Source organism: Pinus tabuliformis, chromosome 1_1 (assembly GCF_031772625.1).
Source record: "Pinus tabuliformis cultivar Carrire ecotype Pingquan chromosome 1_1, CPIR1, whole genome shotgun sequence".
In the NCBI taxonomy this organism is placed as follows: domain Eukaryota; kingdom Viridiplantae; phylum Streptophyta; class Pinopsida; order Pinales; family Pinaceae; genus Pinus; species Pinus tabuliformis.
Window position 1 is genome coordinate 916,335,005 of NC_142297.1, and position 7,866 is coordinate 916,342,870.

The window sequence follows — 7,866 nt, forward strand, 5'->3', positions numbered from 1 at the left end:
CAGCACAGGTACTGTTCCATGAATCTGAAATTCAGCGCACTTCCCAAGTGTAGTAGGTGCGCTGCATTTCAAATTCCCTGTGTTACAGGTGCGCTGATCAGACTAAGCATTGTTCAGTTTTGGTTTCTGTAATTCATTCTTTCCAGTTCTATTCATGAATTTTGTTGCTTGTGATTAGTATATCTCTGTTTGAAACCCCTTTTCCTTGCTGTTATTCCGCCTCCTTTGTACAAAAGAACTGTAAATGTTTTTGTGTGTTTGTTGAGTCATTTTCAGTTCTCCTTTGCAAAAGTAACGTAATCGTACTGTCGTCCTTTGATTTGAAAGCGTCGCAAGTGTCGTTTTCAGGCATAGGAAAGAGTTTGATTGCTGTAGATAGTCGATTATCCTGTTACTATTGTATTTGGTTTGAATTTGTAATTTTTCTAGTGTCGAAAGCAAGTATTCATTTCCAAATCGTAAAGTGTTGTGATTGCCTCCATTTTTTATTTCGAAAAGAAACTTGTTGATAATTGTCACTTGAAAAGCAATTCAGATTTGTGAATTAGCTTTCTTTTCTCCATTCACATACTAAGAAAGCCGAAAACAAATACATGCATGTGCATTTGCATTTACACTGTTTGATTGGTTTGATTTAGGAAAGTGCATTTAGAGTGTGCTCTTTGCTCTTTGTGAAAGAATACTGTCTCTCTTTCCTTAGTAGCTAGGATTTTCATTGCACAAATAAGATAAAAGACTGTTTATCATCTTAGATTGCATTTTAGGAATTACACATCTACATTTCACGGTGAACCTGAAAGGAAAACTTCATAAACAAGATCAACTATAAAATAAATTCAATGAATCTAACAACGCTTTGGAACCTAACACACAAAATTTAGAAGTCTAGGCTAGAGACATATTCTGGCGTCGTAAATCCTGGTAACTATTGTTCTCACTGATGGTTGGGTGATTCCTCCACTTTGAGACGATAAGTGCCAGTATAGACTTGTGCTCCCACGTATCGTCAAGTATATTTTGGGAGACCACAATAGGCTTAATCCTTTATCCATAGGAAGTCGTGTCTGCCACCCTATCGATCGCAATGCACTGAACACAGCATTCGGGAAGATTGACTGTCGTACCGTAAAAAGTATTCTGCAGTTTTGCGATTGGTTTGGTAATCCCTCTACCTAGATTTCCAGAGCAGTCCCTTTCATTCCTTTTCAGACTCCTTAACAGAAAAGGTCCATCTGAGCACTTGTCACTTCAGGCTCATTAAAAATCGAAGGCGACTAGAGGCATCTTTTGTTTTTTCTCGACTCTTAAAAATTGAAAAAACAAGTTTTGTCAAAGCGTCTAAAATTTATTTTAAACGGAATAATCATCACCCTTTCCTACGTTGATCTTAGGTTGAGAAAATGGAATCCACCAACCAAGGAATTCCCCTTGGAGGAAATCCTAGTCCCTTCTCCTCTTGGGGAGATGTTGGTGTGCCCCATATGGCCACATTGTCACTTCCAGGACTGACAATCGGCTTGCCCGTATGGCTCTTCTCAACCTCTGTCGTTCAGAACACCGCAATTCCTGAATAATCGAGTTAGCAACTAGACGAATCCAGAGTCACCCCCTAACCCTCTACTTCCTCCAATTCTTCCTCTCCTCCTTCCTCTTCGCTTGATGGGGTTGGTAAAGCCAAAAATCAAGTACTTGAGAAGAAGAAGGAAAAGAAGAAGAAAGAGAAGAAGAAGAAGGAGCCAAAAGCGAAAGGGGGCAACCAAGCGTCGTCTAGCGAAAATCCACACACTACACTAACCAGGCCTAAATCGCCATGTGTCATTTGCAAAGGAGACCACTATCATAGAGATTGTCCTTGCATCCCTCGGATCTTATGGGACTAGTCTCCTCGTTTGCACAACCCGGTGTCGTCAACCTCTGATGATCATGTTGAAAACACACCGTCGACTAGTGAAAGTGAAGCCCCTGGACAAAAAGGAAAATACAGATTTCCTTGTAAACTGTGTGAAGGTGATCATGCAGTCCACCGTTGTCCCTTCTTAGACGAGGCTAAAAGATTTTTGGACGATTGTCCGGTTTAACTGTTACAACTTCCTCTTGGATATAAAAAACTCTTGCCGAGTCCGTCACTAGTTGAAAAACCAGCTGACCCGCCCAGATGGTCGGCTAAAGCATCTATCATTGAAGACAAACCATCTGAACCCATACCAGATGAAAGTCAAAAGGTCGAGGCGACAGTTGACCCGGTCTTGCCTTCAGAGGTTCCGTCTTCAGATGATACAATCACAGAAGAGAATAAGGATGACACCGTCCAAATTCTTTTCATAAGCACAGACTCCGATGAACATGGGGGAAATTTACCCATTCCTTTACCGCAGGAGGGAAGTTCGTCAGAGTCGTACCCGGCCGTCTATTCGGTCCCACCTCCAAGCAACCTAGTTGTCTCCTTCGACTAGAATCAACTAGGCAAACCCCGTTTACCGGCTAGTGTACCATTCCAAATTATTGCTCAAATATATAGAATGGTTATGGCTGGTACCATCATAGATGAAGGGGCTTCTGTGAGTATCATTTCCTCAACTGCTTGGAAAGTGCTTGGTTCGCCATCGCTTTTGCCTGAGATGAGAAATCTAACAGGCTTTGACAAAGGAACCAGTCGACCGTTAGGGATCCTTCCCAATGTGCCCATAACACTGAGAGGGAAAACCATTCACATGAACGTAATGGTAGTTCAAGGACCCCTGGATTATAATCTACTCCTTGGATGAGACTATATTTATTGCATGGGAGCCATTGTCTCATCACTCTTTAGAGTGATGTGTTTTCCGCACGAAGGAAGAGTGGTCAAGCTCGTAGACTAGCTTTCATTTCCCGGATCACACAGAGCAAATAGTCATATGCCATCCCTGAATGGTCTTTTTGCACGAGGAATGTCTCATCAATCTCCAGTCCGTCCACCTGATGAGCGCGAATGATTCGAGAGACATGACTGAAACCCAGGGGGGGCATGCACCCTAGTCTGCTTCGGCAGGAAAACTTCGGGTATAGGGTAGGTTTCCGTGAGAGATATATGACTGGTCTGTACTCCCATCCGTGATTGGAATAGGGAGTTATTCTGGAATAAGATTCCCTCGTCAAAGTTATGTGAGTGGAGTAGTCTCCTCCACTCGCCTTTGTCTATTTCGGTAGACATCGCCGAAGAAGTGTTTTGTTTGCGCTGTGAATAGAACAATCTTTGGTAAACTGAAAGAGGTATACCTTTCCTGATAAAACAAATGTTTTGTTGGTGTTTTGAAGGGTGACCTTGAAACTCTGTTTTATACTTGGGGGCATGCAAACCTTTTGGTGTGCAAGCAAAGAGCGATAATTTATCTGTTTTTTGGATTGGTCATTTCCTAACTTGCATAAAGAAAGGATGTGGGGAAAAACTCTAAAAATTGTTGTTTTAAATGGGACATTATTATTATACGACTGGATTAATCGAGCAGTTTTAACGCATAGTTCAAGCTCGTTAAAAAATAAACATAAGCCATGAGCAAATGTTTCCCCCCGCATTTAAGCTCATTAAAAAATGAACTATTTCCTGGTAAATAACCATCGTGAATGTAGTACTTCAGCCTTTAAAAGCCTTGGTCGTGTTCTCATCATCACCTCCACTCTGTATTGGCCAATCATTCACCTCCATTTGATTGTTTACCCGTTTTGAGGAACAGTTGCGAAGAGTGATCTCACTAGCCATCCTTGTAACACTGCCGTGATTGGAACATTCCAAACCTTACCTGGAATCAGCTGCTACCCAGTTTTATCACTCGTTCCTCAAAAGACGAGTCTCCTTTAAATCTCTTTTCAACTGACTCGTAAAATATGAAAAGATTGCCGAGCCATTGGCCTCTCCAGCTCATTAAAGGGACTGGAATTGCTATCCCTCCTCTAAATTTTAATCTTTTTGGACCTGAGGGATTATTACACAAAAAGATCGAGCGCTTGTTTTGTTCGGCTCGTTAAAAGTATCGAAAATTCATCCCTTCTGTATTGTTTTATACTTTTTCAAACTTTAGGGATTAGATGACGAAAAAGGAATTTTGGAGTTTCCTTTACGTTCCTTTTCAGACTCTCTAAAATTGAAAAGGACTGAGTTATCTTTGTCATTAAACTCGTTAAAACTTAATAGCGACAAACTTGTCCATAGTAGACAAGAACGAGTTTCACTATCGCTAGGCTCGTTAAAACATAGCGATGGGTTTGCCCGAAGGGAAAATTATAGAACAAGCATATGTTATCCTCCTCAAGCTTGACAAAAATAAAGAGGTACTGGTCAGCAATGACTGGGGAAAATTGGGAAGAAAACTTGAAGAAACTTTGTTGGTAGCAAATCGCTCTTGAACATGACACTTTCACTCCACATCCAAGTCGGGTTGGGTTGTTTCATTCACCGGTCACATCCCCATGGTCCCATCACACCATCCACATTTGGGGTAATGCTACCAATCCATCATGTCAGTGTCACCAATATGTTCAAGAGAAGTCATTCAAAGAATTCACCTATGTCTCACCCACTACAATACATTGATACTCCATTCTTTCATGACCGCCACCTTGAACCGTATGTCATCAGATCGTTTTCACCTCCATTAAAATCATTTGCTCTGTTTCGTGTCATTGATGTGGGATTCATTAAGGCCCTCCTATGATGGATCGCTTCTTGTCGACATCAGCTCATTATCCAAGAAGTCGATCTAGGAACACCCCATTCAGTACTGTGAAGCTTGCTTGCCTCAATGGCAAGTTTCTCACTTCCGGCGACAGGTTTACATCAATAGCCTTCGACCAAAAGATTTTGCGTGGTGTTCGATGCCAAGTCCTTTATTCACACCACGTGAATTGTACTGCAGTACCTTGAGGGTCATTATCATTATCGGTGATTCCTCTCGCGCCTGTTAACAACTTACATCATTGGCTGGTAATCAGGCGATGTCTTTCCATGTTCGACTCCAGAACATCTCTCACATGGATAGACTTGTACTTTGAGTGAAGATCGAACGAGATTGAAGACCCTGGATCTAGTTTCATCCATCCAGGCTGCGATATATATTCAAGGAAATAAAGACATCAAATGTACATCATTGCTGCACAGATGATCATCCAATCAAAGGGATGATGGCTCTACCAGAATCATCAGTCTACACTCAGACGATTGTCTGTCCTATGTACATGAAAATGAATTTATAAAGCTGAGCATGGGAATGCCCACCTCAGCTAGATCATGAAAATATTATGAAGATAATGTATTGTATTGTATCTTATTACAGGTCTCCTCCCAGCTTGAAAGAACTTTGGATCCTCATAATAAAGCATTTCACCCGACATCAAAAGATTAATGACCTCATGCTTTAGGGGGCAACTGTTATAGACATTTTTGGGCACTACAACCCCAAGCATGAAATGTCCATAAGCCAAGGGCTCCTAAGTCCCTAAAAGTGTTGTTCTAACCCCTAAAGGAACAAGGTCAACTGATTACAGCTTCTCCCAGAAGTTCTCCATGAAAAACTGCTCAAAACTGGTCAAAACAGGATCATTTCAGCTGGTCCATAGGCAAAGTGCATTGCATCTCACCTAAACACACTATGTGGGTGCGTTGCATTTCAAAAAGCCCTTCTATGGGGTGCGATGGGCGAGAAGTGACAAATGGCAGTGTCATTCCGCGAGGTGGAGGGGCATGGAAACTTCGAGAAACTTCTCCTGTGACACTTGCCTCTCTGAATTCGACCAAGGATGAGTAAGAGATCATCAATCTCCAAGTGTAAGCAAGAACTATCAGAGGGAAGACACTAATCAAATCACAAGCTGACTCATCTCCCTTACAGATATCTATATATGGATCCCTCATCCCAGAGATCTAGAGGCTGGAATTTTGTGTATTGTAAGGAATTGTTGTTGGTTTCTTGAGACAACATCAGATTGTTGGGTGATCTAAGCTTTGTATGAGGTGAAGAGGGGCTTCCTTGCTGAGAGGATGATGCTGGGTCAGAACAACTGGTTGTAACTCCCTAGGCTCTTTCTTGTTTATCAATAAAAGCTATTCAAGATTTCCTCCATACTCTTGTGTCATTTATGTTTGTTGCATTTGTATGGTCAATTTACATCTGATCCTAGATTGTTTATGATTATAGATCCATGTTCTTGTATAGTGCTATGCTACTGTGATCTTACAGGTACTTTGTGAAGCTGGGCGTGCAAGGTTACAAGTAGCGAAAGACTATCAAGAGAGAGAGGAATCGATCCAGGAGATTAGCGCAAGACAGAGGTTGGTCTTCTTTGTTCTTCTCTATCTATACTTCATAAAGGAAAAACGAAAGTAGCTTTACTTTGTTTGTTTCTAAGGTAGCTATCACACCTTAGTGGGATAAGCAGTTCTGTGTAGACACTTTTTCCTGTAACACATTGTGAGCATGTTTCTTGGAAATTTTACTTAATAGCATAAGCCTTTTAAGGCCAGCACATTCTTTAGGCATGTACTATGAATTTTTGTAAGACTATTCTGTGCACGTTTGTATTTCATGTTTTCTTTCACATGTACTAAGATAGTTGAAATATTTATGTTATTTTAGTGCTTATATTATTTAGAGTGTGTTGTAATGGTCGTTATTGATTTCCCATCTTTATGGACTATTCTGTGGGATACTAGACAAATATTTCCTTATTTGTTGGTTTTAACAACTGTCACATCCTCTTTGGACTATTCCATTGGATGTTAGACAGACCCTTCAGGTTCATGTGTGTCTCTAACTAGGTGGTAGTATTACCACTCACTTAGAGGCTCACTTTCCCCCACCCTTTGTAATAGAATAACCTTGATATAGTTGCAACTGCACACTCACCAGACACACCTCCCTTGATTTTCAAGGACACCATTTCATCACTCTCTTGTGCTGATAGCTAGAGCCGAGGAAAATCTTTAAGGATTTGGCAACCAGACCTTTATATTGGATGAGACTCCTACACCAAATGGTGTGAGGTTTGATTGGTAATTCATATCAGGGAGATCCCCCGAATGTTGGTGGGTCCAACAATGTCAACAAGTAACTCTTCCTATAGAGTTCTTCCATTCAGTCTGTGCAATGCTCCTACTATTTTTCAGAGGATAGTTCTAAGTATTTGTGTTGAACTTGTTCATGACTATGTTGATATATACATGGATCATTTCACTCCTTATGGATGTGACTTTCATGAATCTCTCTCCAATATGTGCAAAGTATTGAAGAAATGTATTGAAACGAATCTCTCATTGAGCCCTAAGAAATGTGAACTTTTTATGAATGTAGGGACTATCTGGGGCCATTCTATATCCAAGGAGGGCATACAAGTTGAGCCAAAGAAGATTTCGATCATCGAAAGGGTCCATATCCCTCAAAAGCAAAAATATGTCAGGATTTTCCTTGGATTAGCTAGGTATTATAAAAGGTTCATTAAATATTTTAGCAAACTGGATTCACCCTTGTTTGGTATGTTGGCTAAAGATTCAAATTTTTATTGTACAATCAACTGTCAAGGAGCTTTTGAAATACTAACAGAAAAATTGACCACTGCACTCATCCTTAGAGGTCCCACTGGGCATTACATTTCCATATACACACAAATGCATTAGACAGAGATGTAGGGTCTTCCTTAAGACAAGTGGAATACAAATTGCCTTGTGTTATCTATTTTGTTAGTAAGAATATGTCTAAAGCTGGGTTGAATTATACTATCACTAAAAAAGAACTCTTAGTTGTAGTACATTCTCTAAACAAGTTTAGGCATTATATCATTGGTTATCAAACTTTGGCTCACATTCATCTTATAGCCATTAAGTATTTAATGAATAAACCT